The following is an 18,683-nucleotide window of genomic DNA, read 5'->3' as shown; positions in this document are numbered from 1 at the left end:
TTCCCGTGCAGGACAAATAAAGAGAGGGAAGTAACCAAAGTCCTGCTAAATGAAATCATACCGAGATTTGGGGTACCTAAAAGTATCTCCTCAGACAGAGGCTCACACTTTTGTGCCAAAATTGTAAGAGCAATAAGTAAAGCATTACAAATCAATTGGCAATTGCATACACCTTAGAGAAAATGAATCATCTCATCAAACAACAAATTGCCAAAATCTGCCAAGAAACCAATTTGCAATGGTACCAGGCTTTGCCTATTACTCTGATTAGGCTGAGAGTGAAGCCTCGTTCAAAAGAAAAGCTGAGTCCATTTGAAATTCTGTATGGTAGACCTTATGCAATGCAAGTTGTTAACAGCGAAGCTGTGGATCAAATAGGCAATCAATACATATATGACTATGTAATAGCAGTGGGAAAACATTTTGATAAAAATGCCACAGTGGTAATAGATAACCAACCCAAACAACCTGACTGTAAATTGCATCCTTTCCATCCCGGTGATTGGGTATATGTTCAGAATCTTTTAGGAAAACCTCTGCAGGAAAAGTGGGAAGGACCATTCCAGGTGCTACCGACCACCTTCACGGGGATCCGGATTAAGGAACGACCTGCTTGGATCCACTACTCCCGAGTCAAGAAAGCTCCAGAGAACCCACAAGAGAATTCCTGAAGGAACCCACTACCATGGACTGGCAGACTCCAGCATTATTCCTTGGACTCTTGATAAGTATAACCTCAGCACAAAACGTTACCATGGAATGGCCATGGTCAAATGCACGAATTATCGAATCAATATTTTTGACTGGGGAAGATCCAGGACCTAAGCCAGGCATAGCCATTTACGTCCTACACAATAACAAACCATACACAAAACAGGACTGGATTAAACCCCCGAAATCATTACCCACTGTAATAGGAAAATGGAATGAAGAAATACAAATAGGGTGCAGAGGTATTCATACTTTACCACAAAAGACTAAACTGATCGAATTGGTAGTGAAATCCTTGACAAACCAATTGCTCACATTTAACCAAATAAATAATAATATTTGGGTTAAAAGAAAGGGTCCAATTTCATGCCGAAAAGACAATATAAAAGAGAATGAACAACACAAAGCCAAGTGCGAAACCAAAATACTACTAGATCAATCAGTGTCAGTTCAGTGCACTTGGGAAAGTAAAAATAGAGGTATTTCTGAGATGTTTATCATCAACCTTGAAGCAAGCTCCACTACCAAGCCACCTGAAAAAGGAATGAACAAAACCACAGTTCCTACTCCAAACTGCAAGGGAATACATAATCTGACCTTTATAGGACCCCATGTAGTGCGACAATCTAATGAACTAAAATTACTATTTGATCCCACATATTCACTGAAAAGAATCCAAGTAAGTGTCCAGATAAATGTCACACACATACAGAAGGACTGCCAGCCCTTCATACAACAAAGCCTTAAAGGCTGGAAGGCATGGTTGGCTGCCAGATCACACTCACGACATGTACGAAGAGATGCGACCAGATGGCTTGGCACGGGTTAAGGAGTTCTAAACACAATAGACCAGGAAGTACTAGTAAATAAGCTGAGTGTTGTCACATCCAACCTGGGGAAACTTAAAGTGCCTCTAAGCTCATCCATGCTTATTCTAGCTGAAACACAGTCACTAGCAGTTCAATTATTAACCCTAGTAGCCAACCATACGTCCCAGGATTTTCTCAGAATCACTGATTATATTGGAAAGGCTAACAAAAAAATTGCACTCGCCTTCCAGTGCATACAAACACAACAATGGGTACAAACAGTAGCTGCAGGAATACTAAGAGAGGGAACATCAGGAATACTACCTCAGGAAATAAAAGCCACAAACAGTTCCACCACCCAATTTGAAAAGAATTATCAGGCATGGTGGCAACTACTGAATTTTACTTATAATCCGCAAAATGAACAAATTGAGGCCTACGTGCTTACTATTAGCGCTGCCAAAGAGAGAATTATTTTTCCTGTCCTGACCTTAGGGACCATACATCAGAATGTCATAGTTTGACCCATAAGTCATAACATGTGGGCACACTATGATTCCTCCAAGAACAAATGGCAGTCAATCAGCATGGAAGCCTGTATCCCTAAAGAACAACTAGGATACATCTGCGAAAATGCAGTCATAGAAAATGAAGATTTGTGCTTAGATGTTGAGAATAGTGTGTGTACTTTTGAGATGCTTCCCCATAATATAAACCAATCGCAAGTGTACTATGTAGGAAACGGATGTGCATGTATTAGAACATTTTGTATCTATGTTTTTACTGATCATTGCTATGTAGAAATGAATGGTACTAACTTTTGTGTATGTAATTTTACTAGGATAGTAAGTTGTGATTTTAATTATACTGTTCCTATTACTACTAAGCAACTAATTGAGGTTAAATATAGTTTGTATCATGATATACCAAAATTACAGATAGGAATGGAACCTGATCTTTTTAAAGCAATGCTTAAGCACCCTGACATAGACTAGTCCAAGAAGTAAATAGAAAGTCTCAACGAATGATTTGGCAGGTTGAACACGACTCCACCAGTATAACAAATGTCCTGACTAAAATAGAACAAACGGGACAGCATCATTGGTGGGATATCTTTACAGGACAATCCCCTTCGGCAACAAAAGTGTTCAACTACCTAATACATCCAATATTAATTATAGTAATAACCATGCCTTTGCTGTCTCTTCTAAATATATGGTTGTGGTATAGGTTACACTCTATAATCAAAAGGACCCAAATAATATGGGCAATAATTCACACCCATACTTCATTGGAACTTGACGAAAGAGTTCGTAAGTTCTAAAAAAGGGGGGAATGAAGCAAGACAAGGTTTTAGAAGAGTTAATCGAAACACTTTTACTGTAAGAACCACTTCTCTCCCCCCTCCCTCTTCTGTATTGCTCAAAGGAAGACTATGTTCTGTACTAGTGCACCAGACCCAGAAACCCACATCAAACACTGAACAAGGAGCTCAGCACTAATAAATCTTACCTAGGGGAGCCAGGCTAGACATTTGAATAGGTAAAATAGGCCTGAAGCCAAGCCTTTTCCCATGCTCTACCGATCAGAACATAGAACAATAGAAAGAACAGAAGGTTACGAGGTCAATTGCTGATGAAGAGGAAGATCGAGACCCTTTGACAAAGTAAAGACTGGATCTACCCCAAATTATTCCTCAAAATTGAAGACCATGCCTCCAACTCCACCCTGACCCCTCCTGCTATGAATATTGTAATCTAATAATCCAGTAATATGAATATGTATGCGAATATGTTGTAATCATGGTCAAAGCTGTATAAATCACCCTTTCTTATCTGACCCAAGTGGAATCTCTTTTTCCGGCAATAACCGAGAGACTTCCGCGGCTGCTAATAAATACCTGCTGTTTAAAGGCATAAAACTCTGTCTCTAAGCAGTTTTTTTCAATCTGCCTTTTTGGGTATCACAAATACAGTGCTAGTTTCACCAGGCAGACAAAATGCAGAGCACCTGTTCTCTCAGTGCCTTTTTATAGCCTGCCTGGCCCCCCTACAGGGGTTTCCAGACATGATTGTGAGAACTTTATATTTTTTTTGTAACAGGGAGTCAACCTCCCTGGCAAGCAGAGAGAGAAACACACATAAAGCTATTCATGGGAAGAAATCCTCTCCCAAGCAGCAAAGTTTCCTTGAGTGTTTTTTTCTTCCTCCTCAAGCAATTCTTCCAAAGGTTTTCTATACTTACATTCAATTCCCTCACTCACGGAAAACATTCCCATTGGGACTAGAAATCTAGAACATAATAGTATACAGAGATACGTGGCAAAGCATATAGGAAAGGAATGAACATGCAATGCTATGAGGTGAATGCCCCAGTCTTCCTGTAACGATATTAAACCGTTCAGCTAGCAAGGCATCACTGACAAGGAGCCTTAGTTGCCATATGGAGTCTCGCCAATGGCAAAGTCCCTTTCAGTGCAGCTGGTTCAGCAGTTATGCGGAAGCAGCACATGCTGTCAGACTGAGAACAGTGCATGTAGTATTGAGACAGGAGGTAGCATATCAGCAACTGGACTGGGAAAGTTCTCAAACATAAAATAGAGTTTTTGGTGGACACTGGTGCAACATTTTCTGTGTTAAATCAAGAATTAAATGTTATAGATAATGTATCTTTGAATGTTATAGGAGCAACTGGCCAACATCAGAAGGTACCGTTTCTGAAACCTTTACGTTTCAAATTAGGTAAGACCTTAGGTATGCACAACTTCCTTTATATGCCTCATGCACCTAAATCACTTGTAGGATGGGATTTATTAAAAAAATTGAATGCAGAAATTAAGTTTGAAAATGGGGAAATGAAAATTAAAGTAAGAGAAAATGAACTAATCTAAGTCTTAAGTCTTGCTTTAATTCAGCCACAGATATCGGAAGAAGTGCCATCATCAATCTTTGATCAAGTCTACCCTGGGGTTTTGTTACGCTCTGAATTAAGCTATGAACTGGCCAGAGCGGTTGCATTTTTTTATTTAAGACTTTTTAAAAACCTTTTGGTTCGTTATAACCTCTAATTAGCTGTCAGGAGAAAGAGTCACACATTCTCCTCTAAGAGAACTTCTTTTTAATTTAGTGAGAAAAATAGGATATTTTGGCAAAAAGGTTTAACAGGAGTAAAATACAACCAAGAGAAGAACATTTCACTAAAATATTCAGACAAAGATCCATTCCACAGGAAACACCCACTAAAACAATCCAAATACCAGCTTTAGTAAAACACAATTCATTGGTTTTAAGGTACCCACAAGAGAAGGAAAAGAGTAAAAGAAAATAGATTAAAAGGAATAAGGAAGGAGAGAAGAGAGAAGAGAGAGAGAGAGAGAGAGAGAGGAGAGAACAGTTACTGACAAGATTTGATGGTTCACATGATGTGGACTGGAGAGGGAGAAGAGAAGAGGGAAGAGAGAGAGAGAGAAGAGGAGGAAAAAAAAGTGTTACTGACTCACATGGTTCAAGCTGCATGGAGGGAAGGAGAGAGACACCGCATGGAGTCTCGTGTATTTATAGAGTTCAGTTTCCCTCCCAGGCAGGATATCCAGTCAGGGCCTTCCAGGTCAGAGTGAGTTGTGCTGTAGCCAGTCACAGACTGCAGGGTTGTGGTGTGGGCAGGCTACCAGGCAGTCTCTATCTTGACCAACAGCTGGCTGCAGGCCTTCAGCCGTGCCATGTGCTCTGCATGGGCTGCAGGCCTTGCCTTCTGGCTCTGCCCTGTGCCCTCAGCACAGGCCTTGATGTGCAGGCCTTACCATGTTCCTGCAGGTCCAGACCCAGCCTTTCCCCACATGCACACACACACTCACAGTGAGTTGGTTCTCACCCATATCAATAATTCAGTGAGATTCAGATCCAGGATCTCACAGGTTTGGGCTGATGAGACCCCAGGAAGAGTTAGAACTGCACAACCAGTACAAGTAAGGCTAAAACCCAGAACACAACTGGTAAGAATCAAACAGTATCCTCTCAAACTAGAGGACAGAAAAGGGATTAAGGAAATAATTGACAATTTTATCAAATTTGGGTTGTTAATTGAATGTGAATCAGAATATAATACCCCTATATTGCCAATCCAAAAACCAGATGGCAAAAGTTATAGGTTGGTACAAGATTTAAGGGCCATTAATGAAATTGTTGAAGATCTCCACCCAGTAGTAGCAAACCCATATACACTTTTGACCAAACTAAAAAATTAATATGTCTGGTTTTCTGTTCTAGACTTAAATGATGCCTTTTTCTGCATGGCTTTGGACCCTAAAAGTCAAAAATTGTTCGCCCTTGAGAGGGAGAATTTGGACACAGGTCATCAATCCCAGCTCACCTGGGCCATATTACCTCAGGGATTTAAAAATAGCCCCATGATCTTCAGGAATCAACTTGTGAAAGATCTTGAAGAATGGACTGCACCATCAGACAGCAGAGTCCTCCTGCAGTATGTGGACGATTTGTAAATTGCCACCAGGACCCAGGACGAATGTGGAGAATGGACTGTAAGCTTGTTAAACTTTCTAGGACTGAAAGGGTATAAGGTATCCAAAACCAAAGCCCAGATGGTCCAGAAAGAAGTCACCTATCTAGGGTATGAAATTTCAGGAGGACAACGTCAACTGGGACCAGAGAGGAAAGAAGCCATCTGCAAAATACCTTTGCCCCAGACTCCAAAAGAACTTCGCACATTTTTAGGAATGACTGTCTGGTGTAGACTTTGGATCTACAAATATGGACTGATAGTCAACCCCCTACACCAGATTCTACAAGATGGGATTAAACAATTAATGTGGACTGGGGAAGCTAAGCAAGCTTTCCATCAAGTACAGAAAGAACTTATGCAAGTGTTGGGGGTAATCTGGACGAGGGCGAGGAGTTTAGAAGGTGGAAAGAAATTACTTCTGGCAACATAGGTCAGACAGCATCAGACTGTTTGTTAGATTGTGAGCTGTGAACCCACTGGTCTGAGAAGACCCCAAAATCCCAAACCGTGTTAGATGGCGTCCATCGTGGCCTGAGCTGTGGTTTTCTTAAATTAAGAAAACTTCTCAGTTCCACCAGGACTTCACACTTGTTCAGAGAGGGACAAGTTCTGGCGGTTCCACAATTCGCTTTCGGAAGATCAAGGGAGATTCTTCCTACCTGCTGGACAGGTGAGCGTTTTGTGGCATTTCCCACCCCTACCCCTCCTTTCAAAAAACTCCATCTGGAAATTAACATCTTGAAAATGGGAGCCACATTAAATAAACCAGAAAAAGAAATATATAAGAAAATCAGAGCTCTGATTGAACTTGAAGGACATGCATTTGACAAATGTCCCTAAAAGCCTTGTCTCAGTGGCTCCAAATAAATAAATCTTTTGTCCCAGAGAACCTAAATTACGAAAACTGGGATAGAATCGGGCATCACCTTTGGAAGATAAGCCAGCGAGGCGATACCTTAGCAGCTTGGAGGCTTGTTTTAATGGTGTTAGAAAAAAACCGGCAGAAATCACAGCCTCGAGAGCGAAAAACAGCAAATCCCCCAGAAGCAGAAAATCCTTGGAAATCTGATACTTCCCCCCTTCGCAAGGCACAGCCGACAGACCTGCCGACAAACGAGCTTCCCCCACCCGTTTGCCCCGCTCAGCAAGGAGAGCAGCCGGAGAGGGGTTGCCCCCTCCTCTGTCCCGCTGACCCGGGACCGACACCGACATCAGAGCCCCCCCCTGCCCCCTCGAGCCGTGGACACAAACAAAGGCAGGAGCCGCGGTAGGAATGCAGATTCTCCCCCCCACTCCAGAGAGCTGGATAACAAACTATACTACGGCGAGACTGCCCCTCCCAAGCCCCCTCGGCCCCGGCAACGGTGCGACCCCGCCCCAAGCCTTTCCCAACGCGGCATGCACGGCGGGATCCCGGCAGAGAGTCCGGGAGGGACTAAGGGGGGAGAACAAAGCCTGGGAGGGGTGCACCAGTGCCACATGGCAGCCAAGATGGCGAAAGAGAGAACAAAGAACAAAGCAAACTGAGCGAAAACTTTTCCGAACTTTACAAAGGGGGGAGGGAGAGAGAGGGGGCGGCGACAGAGAAATTATACCCACTCCTTTACACGCCTCCCTCGTATGAGCCTGAAAACTCCTTCATACGGGGAATGAGTCACTCAGCCCCAGAAACTCCGGCCTTCTCACATGACCCAGGGAAGGTTCCCTCCGCCCCTCCGTCACATGACATCGACTATCATGGCTGTGCCCATGAAATACAAACGGAACGAACTGCATCGATGCGACCTATATATATTCCAGTCCCAGTTGCAATGCCTCTTTCATCATCAGACATTTCTCAATATCAAACGCTGTTTCCTAGCCTGCCTGAAATGCAGGCACAGCTGCAAGCTAAATTCCAGCAGCCTGCCTTCAAAAAGCAGACCTCTACAGAGACACAGACAGAAACACCTGCAGCTGCTTCAGGCACACAAACTGAAACAATAATAAAAAAAAAACAGACTACTCTTAAAAAGACAATTTCTACATCTACTGAAAGCTTGAAAACAACCCCTTCAGAGAAACAAGCACCGAGTTCTGCATCTATAAAGCAACGTGCAACATTTACCACAATTAATACAGCCACAGTGTAATAAGCTATATTTTAGAGGGGATTCTTTTTTGTTAAACTTAGTAAAACTTCAGGACATTGATATGTGATTTCCGTGTGTTTCCCACATATCTGTTAACTACCTCTAACAAGCTGGCGTTTGTTCTCGAGGCTGATAAGAAAGGGGGGAGGGAAGTCTGGCACTGTAATCAAACGGCACCAGCTGGGGATACTGAGGAGATTCCTCTAAACAAGAAGTCAAAGTGACTTATATAGACGATAAGACTGGAAGGGGAGGAAAAATACCTACTAAAGGCGCATGCTCCAAGCCGGGTTCATCTAGCGGACATCGAGGAAGACTAAAAATCTTCATCACAGAGACCCCGGCCCACAAAGAAACCCCCAGACCACGGACGCCGGTAACACAGCCCAGGAACATGCATGGGGAAAACTTTGCAACTGAGCATGTGCAAAGAGCACATGCCCCGGACTATGTATGGATAAGAACCTATGTACTGAGCATGTCTGGACGGCGAACCGGGGGGTTCAAAAGGGGAAGTTTGAGAGCCTGAGGGGGGGCGGCGGCGGCGAGCTGTGAGAGAACTTTCTTTTGTTCTAAACAGCACCCCCCCTCCCGGCGCGCCGATTGTTTATCTACCGCTTACTAATAAATTTGCTTACTATTGTAAATTGGCTCCTTCAATTTCTTTGAGGCATCGCTGGTAACCTATAACAACAGGTGCTGTCATACAAAGTAACACAGCACCCGACGACACCAAACAAGTATCAGGACAATGGATAGATGTGACTCATCAACTTGTGGAAGCTCATGAGAGGGCTTAGAAAGTTTTTCAGGAACAAACACTTCAGGCTGGAGATATAGATTTTTTAAAAGCATTTCCTGTTTATACGGAGGAAGGGAAACGACCAGAATGGAGGTCATTTAACTATCCAATCTTGAAAGATATCAAAAAGGCAGTTGTTGATTATGGTTTGAACTCTCCATATACCATGGGTTTAATTTAATCATTTTTTCAAGCATTTACTCTCATCCCCAACAACATAAGACTCATTACAAGAGCCTGGCTAACAGTAGTTCAATATTCAGCTTTTGAAGCAGAATGGAAAGTCCTGATTAAAAAACATGTAATAGAATCAACAGATCTTAAAGGAATGACACAAGTTCAGGCTGTAGACAGGCTTTATGGTGAAGGCAGATATGCTTCTAATGCTGACCAAGCTAAAGTTAACATGGATCAGTTAAATATCACAAAAAACCTTGCTTTTACTGCTTTAAAAAATGTGGCTAACACTTCAACTCCTACACAATCATATGCCATGATTTATCAGGGGATCAAAGAGCCATTTATTGAATTTACCACCAGACTCAAAGGTGCAGTTACTAAACAAATAGAAGACCCCCACTCACAAGAAGTATTGTTTAACAGCTTAGTTATAGAAAAAGCGAGCAAAGACTACCAGAGAGTTCTAAGACCACTCAAACAACCAACACTCCTTGAAATGATTGAGGCCTGCAGGAATGTTGGCTCTCGAGCAGAGAAGCAGAGACTCATGACGTGTGCTGCCACAGGCAAGTGTTTCACCTGTGGAGAATCAGGACATATAGAGAGGAAATGTCCCACATACAGACCACCACAACAACAGCTACCAGCCTATAACTGTCAGAGATGTGGAAAAGGCAGACATTGGACATCCGAATGCAGATCCACATTTGGTATAAACGATCAGCCACTGCCACCAAAATCACCCAAGTTTTCTAGACCACTAACACCAACACTGCCTAGAACATCACCTAGGCCTAAAGTCCGTTTCTCCACACCCCCTCCACAACGACGCTCGCAGTCTTTCAACCAGGGAAACTTGGCAGGGAGCACTGCGGAGAGCGCTCAGACACTAAATGCCCCCCAATGCCAGTGCCACCACTGGTTCCCGAGAACCCAGTGCAGCCCAAACATTGTGGAAATTCAGGACGACCAGGGGGAACAGTGAAAGTTCAAGAAATTCTCCTTACCATGACAATCTTCACAGATCAAGCTGATTTAAACTTCAGTCCATCCTCCCCAATCTCTGAGAAAGACACTTACCTAATTTCAGTTACTCCAGAAGCACAAGAAAAAGAACTAATCGTTGTTCCAAGAATCCTTAAAGGTTTAAATCCAGAAGACTTGTCAATAACAGTGTTTGCTTCTTTTCCCCCTATAGACATTACAGAAGAAGAACCTATTGCAAAACTGTTGTCTCTGACTCAGTTGGCAACAGCAACATCATCAATAGCAGCAAACTGGACACAATCCATCATATGGGAACGCCCCGAAATAACTGTTACTGCTTTTCCCCTTACAGCCTTCTTGATACTGGAGCAGATGTTACCATTGTAGCAGCGAAGGATTGGCCATCCCATTGGCCAGTCAAAACCACCTTCATCAGTGTCACAGGAGTAGGGGGATCTCAGCATCCCAATAGGAGCAAACACCTCATTTCTTTTTCAGATCCAGATGACAAAATTGCTACCTGTAAACCACTCATTTTACCACTGCCAATGACACTATGGGGGAGAGATGTCCTTAACCAGTGGGGAGTCCAAATTAAGTCAAATTTATAAGCTTCTACCCCCCCTCAAGTGGAAAACTGAGGTTCCTATCTGGGTATCCCAGTGGCCAATGCCAAAACATAAGCTGCTTGCATTACATGATCTAATTAGAGAACAATTGGCCTTAAATCATATAATTCCCACAGTGAGCCCCTGGAACTCTCCCATATTTGTCATTCAGAAAGCAACAGGCAAGTGGAGGTTACTTCAAGATCTCAGAAAGATCAATGAGGTCTTGGAGCCAATGGGACCACTCCAACCAGGCATGCCTTCTCTATCCATGCTGCCTCAGGAATGGCCCTTGGTGGTAATAGACATCAAAGACTTCTTCTTTCATATTCCATTACATGATCAGGACATAGACAAATTTGCATTCACTGTCCCTTCCTTAAATGCAGAGGAACCTAACCGGAGGTATACCTGGAAAAATCTTCCGCAGGGTATGAAAAATTCTCCTACCCTGTGTCAGCTGTACGTTTCCCAAATTTTAACCCCAATCAGACGTGAAAATCCAAATGCCATAATCTATCACTACATGGACGATATCTTACTCTGTACCAAATTTGAATCAGACCTCAAAAAATTGTTACATCATACAATTGAAACATTGAAAATTTTCCAGTTATACATCTCTGAGGAGAAAGTTCAGTGGCAAGCCCCTTGGCGATATTTGGGATGGAAAGTAGATAGCAAATGCATTACTCCACAGAAAATCACTCTGAACCACGACATCCACACACTTAATGACCTGCAGAAACTCCTTGGTAATATTAATTGGGCACGCCAGAGCCTTGGGATCTTCACAGATGAATTACATCCCTTGTTTACACTGTTAAAAGGAGATGCTAATCTGGCATCACCCTGAAGCCTTACTCCAGAAACCAAAACTGCATTACAGCTTGTTGAGCATAAAATCTCTCATCTTCAAGCAAGTCGCAAACTCCCAGGTGTTCCACCAACACTCCTGGTACTTCAGGGGCCCAAACAACCCTTTGGGGTACTAGGACAGATAGACCAAAGTCAGAAAGATATCAGCATATGGGAATGGATTTTTCTCCCTCATCAGTTCGGCAAAACATTAGTTACTCAGCCTGAGTTAATTTCTAAAATTGTTTTTAAAGGACGTACAAGGTGCTGGGAAATGTCTGGAGAAGAGCCAGAAACTATCTATCTTCCCCTGACATCTGAACATCTTGAACAGCTACTGACAGTCTGCCTGGATTTTCAATTGGCTATAGCAAATTTCACAGGGCAGATAAAATTCACACTGCCCAACGTAAAAATTTTACAAAAGGTTAAATACCTGCCCATAGACCTAAAATTTGTCCAGTCTGTTGTTCCCCTTCCAGAAGCAACTACTGTGTTCACAGATGGGTCTGGAAAGACTGGAAATGCAGTTGTCATTTGGAAGTCTGGAAGTACCTGGGAACAAGACATCCACAAAGTCCAAGGATCCTCGCAAATTGTAGAATTGTCAGCAGTTGTTCGTGCTTTTACCATTTTTCATTCAGAAGAAATTAATATCATTTCCAACTCCTCTTATGTTGTAGGTATAGTGCAAAGAGCAGAAAATTCCTATTTGAAAGAACTAACAAATCCAACTCTTTTTTCTTTATTCAAACAGCTATTATTCCTAATTCATAGACGAGATCACTCATTTTTTATCACACACATCCGCTCTCATTCCACTTTACCAGGACCTGCTGCTGAAGGGAATCGCCAAGCAGACCAACTCACAGGTATGTCTATTGTCCCACAAAAATTAGAACAAGCAAAAATTTCCCACGATTTTTTCCATCAGAATGCAAGAGCATTACAAAAACAATTCCAATTGACACAAAGTCAAGCTAAAAATATCATAAAAATGTGCCCTGACTGTCAAGAAATTGTGCCTCTCCGGCCTTCTGGAGCCAATCCTAGAGGGTTGGAGCCTTTAAAAATCTGGCAAACAGATGTTACACATGTCCAACAATTTGGCAAACTGCAATTTGTTCACGTTTCAATTGATACATTTTCCAAATTACTAGTTGCTACAGCACATTCTGGAGAAAAGAGCCGTGATGTCAGAAAACACCTAATCACAGCTTTTGCCTACATGGGTATACCTGACCAAATCAAGACTGATAACGGCCCAGCGTATAAGTCAAATTCCATGCAAAGTTTCTTTCAGCAATGGGGCATTAAACATACCACTGGCATTCCCCATAATCCAACAGGTCAAGGCATAGTGGAACGTGCCCATCAGACCCTTAAAAACACTATTAAAAAGCAAAACAGGGGGAGTAAAGACCTAACCCCACAGGAAAGGCTTGCAAAAGCCATGTACGTTTTAAACTTTTTAAACAGGCAGGATGAACAAAACCTAACACCAATCCAGCAACATTTTTCTAATACTAGTATTGTTCCTGTGCAAAAAGCAAAAGTATTGTACAAAGATTTATTAACTGATGAATGGAAAGGTCCATTCCCTCTCATAACGTGGGGGAAGGGACATGCATGTATTTCCACAGGTAACACCACGACATGGGTTCCTGCAAAGCGAGTGCGTGTGTACCACAAGCCCTCATCTTTCTCGCCATCCTCGCCAGCGGGAACTCCGTCCCAATAAGAGAATGGATGAAGCAACCCCAAGAAAACCTCTGGGTATCGTTGGCGAAAGCTACAGGCACAGACTGGCCACAGCCACTTAAGTCTTGTCTTGTAGGGGTCCCAGTGACACCAGGGTCCCTATGGAAAAATTTCACTGCAGAATTGCCAGCAGCAGCGACAGAAGAACTCACCGCAAGAACCCTGTCTCAAGCCGTTTCCAGCTTGAAATTCATCTCCTCCTCTCCTCCTGAGGTCGACTTAATAGGCTCACTTCCTACTAAATTTTGTTTTAATTTCATTCAACACACTACTAATCCTCTCATTGTCTCTTACAGTGTTTCTGCTAACGGTTCTCTCTATCAAAGCACACCTTCTACATGGTGCGACAGTGCAGTACCTGCAACAATAGCTACTGAACATTTCCCTAAAGCAGCAAAATTACCCACCGGGTTCTTCCTTCTGTGTGGAACCCGAACCTGGAAGGATATCCCACCTTATCCAGTGGGAGGTCCATGCACAGTTGGAAAATTGGCTTTATACAATCCTGCTAAGTTTGAACAGTTAAAACTGATCCCCGTAGCACAAAAGGAATTGACACAGCAACGAGTTAAGAGACAAGCAAAAAGACCACCTGTATATATCACCTATTATGACCAAAATCATAAACTTCAAATGAAAATATATCAATCTGGAACTTTAAGGTCCCAATCGGATGTTAATCCCATTCCTCAAGAAGTGCAGACAAAGGGTGTTGCTTTGCCCTCCCCTTTGCCATTTCCTGAGGACTGTGACTCCACTATACAAATTTGGTCTCAGATGAGAAACTTTTGGGCATCTGCCATCCTCCCAGCAATAGGGACACACCATGCACTCTCATTACTTACCCATCTTGGGTGCTAGCTCACAAAAGAAGCCAACGCCACCACTAGAGCAATAGAAGACTTGTTAGCAGACACACAGCCACTAAAAACTGTCACTCTCCAGAATCGTGCGGCTATTGACTTCCTGCTTCTAGCCCATGGACATGGTTGTCAAGAGTTTGAAGGCATGTGCTGCATGAATTTTTCTGATCACTCACAATCTATTCATAACAGCATTTCTAAGCTAAAAATCTAGTCCAAGACATCCACGTTTCCCAAGGCAAGGGACTCAGTGGACTATTCAACTGGATTCATTTTCCAAGTCTGCCCGATTGGTTGAACAAAATGATAAGCTTTCTTGTTTTTGTTCTAATCATTCTATTTGCCCTTCTATTCATTCTCCCATGTCTCATCATCTGCATCCGTAAAATACTAACCAAAAACCTTTCAACAAATCTCATTTTAAAAGACAAAGAAGGAGGAAATGTTGGGGGAAATCTGGACGAGGAGTTTAGAAGGTGGAAAGAAATGACTTCTGGCAACATAGGCCAGACAGCATCAGACATACAGGCTGTTAGATTGTGAGCTTTCTCTCTTGCTGAGGGAGAGCAGGTTTCTCTGATTGGCCAAAGTTCAGTCAGAGGCAGTTAGTTTTCCCAATTAAGTACCTAGTAGTTATCTGAAGATGCATGTATCCCCCCTATTAAGTATATCAATCTTAAATCCTATCCAATGCCCTGTCAAAGTTTATATATACCTATCCCCTTTTTCCAGAACCTTCCTTATCTGCATATAAAACCCCTCCATTTTGTAAAATAAAGTTAGATCAGCTTTAGCACCCACAGCTGGTGTCTCTGTGTGATTTGACCTCTGAGCTCAGCCGATACACCACCGGGCACAATGAGAGAAACTGCAGCTCAGTTGTGAACCCGCTGGTCTGAGAAGACCCCGAAATCCCAAACCGTGTTATGCAAGCACTTGCACTAGGTCTCCCAGATGTGACCAAACCCTTCTGGCTTTTCTCACACAAAAGGCAAGGGATTGCATTGGGGGTTCTAGCTCAACAGGTAGGACCATATCGACAAGCAGTGGCATACTTCTCTAAGCAACTAGATGAAGTAAGCAAAGGATGGCCAGGATGCTTGAGGGCAGTAGCAGCAGTAGTGCTAAATATACAAGAAGCACGAAAGTTCACAATGAGACAGAAAATGACTGTTCTAGTATCACATGGTTTCAGCAGTGCTAGAACAGAAAGGGAGTCACTGGCTCTTGCCCTCCAGGTTTCTCAAATACCAAGCCATCCTAGTAGTACAAGAAGATGTTGAAATCATCACCACTAACATCTGTAACACACAGATAATATAGAAATGCCAAAAATTATGTTTCGCCATTGTTCTGCCTGTCAAAAACTTCCTACCAAAAATTCTCTGTCAGCTCTCTGCCAGAAGTTCTCACCAGAGCTTCCCACGGGACTTTTCCTGCCAAAAGATTCTGTCATTGTTTAAGGTTATCATATCTCCTCGGACATCTGAACCGGTTACATGCCAAGAAACCACATACAACCTGCTTTGAACACTGTAAAACTCGAGGACAAATTTTGGAAAATCAGAGAAGAGGAAAGGGAGAGATAACTGTTTGCCCCAGGAGTCTCTCCTCACCTCCCCTCACCTTTTCTCTGCCACTGCATGCTGCCTACCTGCCAAGGGAGATTGAGACTCTGCTGGCCTGGAGAGAACTGAGACTCCTGTGCTACACATGTGAGTTATATGTTATCCTTCCAGCCTCACTATATTTCTGAGGGTCAGGGAGCTGCGGCTGAACGGGACTCTGCACAGACTGGGACACCGCAGCGTGAACAGTGAAACCACACATCCTGCATTCCAGAGAACTAAAACTGCTAGACCCCCTGCAGTTAAAGAGATAACACCGAAAAGCAGGAAAAAAAAAAAGACAGAAAACTGTTTCTCCCCCCACTCACACCAGCACGGCAGAAAGATAGTTTTTGGTGGTATCTTTTCTCTGCTTCTAAAAAATAATCTTAGCATTTTCCAATCTTTTCTTATTTTTTCCTCTTTCTCTTTGCATCTCTTAGCAATTAATAAAATTAGTTTTTCTTATCAACAGATAACTTGTGTAAGTTTTAATTTTACTCAAGGGAATATTTGAATCTGAAGTTCTTTCTGCAATATTTAAGCAGATTGTAACAACATCGTCAACCCAGCCACCTTTTTGTCCAGTTCAACAACTGCGTGGGAACCAGTGCATCACAATTGCATTGAAACAATAGGGGCAACGTATTCCAGTAGACTGGACTTAAAAGATACACTACTGCCTGAGGTGGAAATGTGGTTTACTGACAAAAGCAGCTGTGTGAAAAATGGGACCTGCAAGGCAGGATATGCAGTAATGACTGTAGATCATGTCATCGAAGCACAGGCACTTTCTGCCAGCACTTCTGCACAAAAGGCAGAGATAATTGCACTCACCAGAGCATTGTATTTAAGAAAAGGAAAGGACATCAATATATGAACAGACTCAAAGCATGCTTTTGGTGTAGTGCATGCCTACAGAGGAGTATGGAAAGAAAGAGGATTGCTCACATCACAAGGAAAACAGATAAAGCATGCTGAAGAAATTTTAAAGCTACTTGAAGCTGTACAATTACCAAGAAAGCTTGCCATTATGCATTGCAGAGGACATCAAAAAGGTAATGTACCAGGAAAAAGGCAATCAATTGGCAGATCGAGAGGCGAAAGAGGCAGCAGAAAATGGCCAGGTATGACTCGCATCCTTAATCCCTGATGGCAAAATCATAGACGTAAGCTCTAATATATCATATTCAAAGGAAGATTTAAAATTATTAAAAGATCAGTAAGCTCAACTCAAAGGTAACATGTACCAGTTAAAAACAGGACAAGTAGTAATACCTGAAAGAATACTATGGAAAGTTGTACAGGAAGAACATAACAAAACTCATTAGGGGAGCAGATGTGATGCATAAACATCTAAAGAAACAAATAATAGGATGAAATTTATACACTGCAATAATCCAGGTTACTAAACAATGCAAAACTTGCCTCTACAATAATCCTCGTAGAACCAATAAAATAGAGATAGGGACAATTGGCAACGGTAACCTCCCAGGGCAACAGATAGATTTTTCAGAACTGGCTGGGAAAGGGGGGTACAGATACCTATTGGTCTTAACAGATACCTTCTCAAGCTGGCCAGAGGCTTTTCTGACCCGAAGCAATAAGGCTCAAGAAGTTGTCAAGGTACTGCTTAATGAAATTATCCCCAGGTTCGGAGTACCTGACATCATCTCCTTTGACCAAGGACCTAATTTTGTAGCTATTATTATACAAAGGATTAGCAACATTTTGCAAATTGATTGGCAGTTACACACTCCATATTGACCATAGGCAAGTGGTCAAGTGGAAAAAATTATTCATTTGTGTCGTGGTTTTAGCTAGCTCTTGTGAACCAGGCAGGAAATTCTTCTCCCCTTCCCCCCTTCCCCCCTTCCCCCCTTCCCCCCGCCTTCCCCCCTTCCCCCCGCCTCCTTCCCCCCTCCCCCCTTCCCCCCGCCTTCCCCCTTCCCTTCCCCAGCCATCAAGATAAGCCCTTATAGAGCACAAAAGGCAAGCTGGCTGGCTAATGGCTGAAAGATTAGTCTCCTAGGAACGGGGTAGATAAGGAACTCCACCTTTTGTTCTTTTTCTCTTGTCTCCTGGGCAAGGAGAGGGAGGAGTTGGGGGCTACGGTGGGGCTGGAACTCAGGTTGGGAGGTGTGGCTGGAGGGAGGTGGGAAGGAGAGGCTTGTGTGCCGGTGGGCGCAGGACCTGCTGCAAGCTGCAGAACTGCCTGGTTTCTTCTTTCTTCCTGTCGGAGGGGAGTTTGCTGCTGCTCTCTTCTCAGCTGTTGCTGGCTGCAGGCCCTGCTTAAAGCTAATCCTAACCAGTTGAAGTTTTTGAGTTTTCTTCCATTGGAAGAACTTTCTGTTTTATTGTTGTTTTTTTTTCCTTCCCCCTTCCCCCCCCCCTTTTTTTTCCAGTGTGGGAAGGGAAGGGGAATCGAGGGGGTTTTTTTTGTTTTTTCTCCGATATACCCTGGGGGGTGTTGCTTTTTTTTTCCCCTTCCCCCAACCCACCTGGTGGTGACCAAGGATTTCACAGCGCCGCCTGGTGACAGGCACTGGACATTACAAATTCTGCTCCTCCAGTGATCCAACAGCGCCACCTGGTGAATGGTACAGGACATTACAAATTTTGCATCTCCAGTGACCCGACGGCGCCCCCTGCTGACCGTGGTTGGAATTGCACCAAAGGGTGCAAAAATTGAACTATTTAATTTTCCTTTTGACGGTTTATTGGTTTTGTTCTTGAAGGGGATTATTGGTGGGTATAGGAGTATTGCTTGGTTGTTTTACTTGTTTTTTTCGTGTTCCTGTTAATATACACATACCTTTTAATAAAGGGCTGTTATTTTCCCTTTTC

Source organism: Myiozetetes cayanensis, unplaced genomic scaffold (assembly GCF_022539395.1).
Source record: "Myiozetetes cayanensis isolate MyiCay16 unplaced genomic scaffold, myiCay2020 scf132, whole genome shotgun sequence".
NCBI lineage: Eukaryota > Metazoa > Chordata > Aves > Passeriformes > Tyrannidae > Myiozetetes > Myiozetetes cayanensis.
Note: the sequence above shows the minus strand (reverse complement) of the source record.